The sequence below is a fragment of the Chrysochloris asiatica genome, unplaced genomic scaffold (genome assembly GCF_000296735.1).
Source record: "Chrysochloris asiatica unplaced genomic scaffold, ChrAsi1.0 scaffold00464, whole genome shotgun sequence".
NCBI classification, from domain to species: Eukaryota; Metazoa; Chordata; class Mammalia; order Afrosoricida; family Chrysochloridae; genus Chrysochloris; species Chrysochloris asiatica.
In genome coordinates this window covers 557,363-560,593 of record NW_006408982.1, presented here as the reverse complement: position 1 = coordinate 560,593, position 3,231 = coordinate 557,363, and the positions used below count along the sequence as shown (strand labels likewise).

At 41.3% G+C, this 3,231-nt stretch overlaps 1 pseudogene; it reads right to left on the bottom strand.

Moving 5' to 3' along the window:
- Positions 1 to 521: 521 nt before the first annotated feature.
- LOC102840953 lies at positions 522 to 983 on the bottom strand (annotated as a pseudogene).
- Positions 984 to 3,231: the final 2,248 nt, after the last annotated feature.

The window sequence follows — 3,231 nt, the reverse complement described above, 5'->3', positions numbered from 1 at the left end:
GTGCCCTGTAAACTTTCACTCAATGCAAAATAAAAACATTTAATTAAAAAAAAAAAAAGTGAAAGATGAAAAATCAGTCATACTCCTCCCTCCAGACATGCAGCTCCATGGCTTCTAGTGCTGGGTCACTGCCTCCACTTTGCTGTGCACCCACCCTCCAACCTCAGTCCTGGCCCTCCAGATCAATTCAGAAATCACTGTATTTTGCTTCCACAAGCAGATGTTTCCAGAGTCACGCACAGGAAAATGGTGCCCAGAGCATTATACAAGATCCCAAATTCTAGTGCTTTTCTGCAGACACTCTTTCTCTGCTTTTTCTACACTTTCGCAGGGGAGTTTTTCCTATCTGTCTCTGCTTCACCCACCCCTAAATTGGAAGTCTGCAAAATGTACTTTTTCTTTTAAGTTTTTTTTTTTTTTTTCCCATTTATCAGCCTCTTTAATTAGGTACTCTAAGGAGAAGAAAGGAGGATGGGTGGAGTGCGGAGGCTGTTGCTTCCTGAGTCCCACTCAGCAACATGTCAGTCTTCTTCTGGTAGCTGGATCTTGCTGGGGTCAAAGCAATTGGATTCCATGATGGGGAGGCCATTGGCCTCTCTGTACTTCACAAGCCTCTCAGCTTCTCTGCGGGCCCACTCTCGCATCCTGTAGTCAAGCAAATAAGCCACAAAGGTGCTGCCAAGGACTAGGACGATGGAGAAGCCAAAGAAGAAGACAACATGCATGTTCCAGGCGTCCACAACAGGATCCTTGTCAAAACCATGGGAGTCTGGGTTCTTCTCATATAGATTTTCGTCCTCGGGATCTGGGTCTTCCTGCCAGCGTATGGTAGGTTCTAGCAGCCGCTTCCCTGCCATGGTGGGTGGCGCAACTACAGCTCTAGAGACGCTGGATTCCCAGCGGACATGGGCAACCTGGAGCCCTTGCATCGGTATTAATGCTGAAAGGTGGAGAGCACACAAAAATAACAGTCCCGCCGCCATGACAGATGGTTCTGCAGCGTCTCAGAGGCTAGGGCAGAAATGGGATCTGCGCAGCTGCAGTTGCCCCTGAGAGCGTTGATCCTCGCTCCACCCACGCTGTACTAAATAAGTCCCAGGTCTGACTTCCTTTTCAAATGAGGCTTGAGTAGCCCTCTTGGGTACATTCTCTTCCCCTCAGGATGGCAAGTTGCTTATTTCTAGGTCTGTTCATTTCCTTGGTGGATCTTTTAATTTTTTATTGGGAATTCAGTGATAGTTTACATATGAGAACATCAGTTTTACATTCATCATTTCAGTAAAATGATTACAATACCGGCCATGCATCATCATTCAACAATATTTGCTTCTATTCCCTTGTTTCTTTTCTTTCTTTCTTTCTTTCTTTCTTTCTTTCTTTCTTTTTTTTTTTTTTTTTTTTGATGTACACAAAAACCCTCAGGTATATATAATTATTTACACATCCAAAGTACACATTCTGCAAGATTTCCTATAATGCCTTTTTGTTCCCACAAGTTTAGAGTACTCAGCAGCTCTTACTCTCCATGTCATAATCACTGCCACCATTTCTGGTATCACTACTTCTCTGGATAGGGTCTTACATTCCGCTCATGCTCTTCTCCCTTTTTGGTCCTAGTGTTCTCTGTTTCTTGCATGTAAGATTGACTACTTCCCTCTTTATGTTAGAAAAGTTTTACCTTTACAGTTGTAACAATAGCAATTAGTCGTGATAATTGTGTGGGTCATGACAAGCTATGGACAACATTACAAAGCATGAGTATTCCTGAATACTTAGTTGTGCTCATGAGGAATCTGTACATGGAGCAAGAGACAGTTGTTTGAACAGAACACAGGAACACTGAATGGTTTAAAATTAAGAAAGGTGTGTGACAAGGTTATATTCTTATTCTTTCACTCTACTTATTCAAACTGTATGCTAAGCAAATAATCCAAGAACCTGGGTTATATGAAGAGAAATATGGCATCAGGATTGGAGGAAGACTCATTCACAACCTGTGATATGCAGATGATACAACCTTGCTTGCTGAAAGTGAAGAGGACTTAAAATATTTACTGATGAAGATCAAAGAGCACAGCCTTTGGTATGGATTGCATCTCAATGTTAAGAAAACAAAAATCCTTACCACTGGACCAATAAACAACATTCTTACCAATGGAGAAAAGACTGAAGTTGTCAAGGACTTCATTCTTCTTGGATCAACTATCAACACTCTTGGAAGCAGCAGTCAAGAAATTAAATGTTATATTGCATTAGGGAAATCTACTGCACAAGATCTTTTTAAAGTGCTGGGGAGTAAAGATGTCAGCCTGAGGACTAAGGTGTGCCTGACCCAAGCCATGGTATTTTATATAACCTCATATTCATTCATAAGCTGTACAGTGAATAAGGAAGACCATTGATGGTTTTGAGTTATGGTGTTGGAGGAGAATATGAAAGTGCTATAGTTTGCCAAAAGAACAAACATATCTGTGTTAGATGAAGTGCAGCCAGAATGATTCTTAGAGGACAGGAAGGCACTTCATCTCTCATACTTTGGACATATTGTCAGGAAGGACCGGTCACTGGAGAAGGGTATCATATTTGGTAAGGTGGATGGTCAGAGGAAAAGAGGAAGACCACCAGCAAGATGGATTGCCAATATGGCAGAATCAATGGCCTCAAGTGTGGCAATAATTGTGATGTTGGCCCAGGATCAGTCAGTGTTTTGTTCCATTGTGCGTAGGATTGTTGTGAGTTAATACCTCTATGACAGCTAACAACAACAACAACAACAATTAGTATTGAATCATAAGAATTGTATCCCCATCTCATTCACCAGTCTAGTCATGATGAAAACTATTAAGGGGGGATTCTACCTTCCCCTGAACACTCTGAAACAAAAATCTGTCTTGACAACTTTTAAGCCAGTATCTTTGTGCCTTTATATCCCTCCTCCAACATTTTTGTAGCTAATGTCTAAGTTGACCATCCCTGTGAACTCTGCATAGACAAGGGATGGGAATGATCCTTGTGAGGACTCCTTCCTTCTCAGTAGGTACTTTGAGGTACTACTCCCATAAGCATAGGTCAAGTTCATAAAACTGAAGTAATTTACACTTGTTTGCTTTATCTTTTTTTTTTTTTTTAATCTTCTTCTAGTCGAATTCTGATCATCCAGCCATTGGAGCTGGGCCAAATGGGAATTATCTGAAAGTTTGGGTATTTTTGCATCTCCCCTCATTTCATATC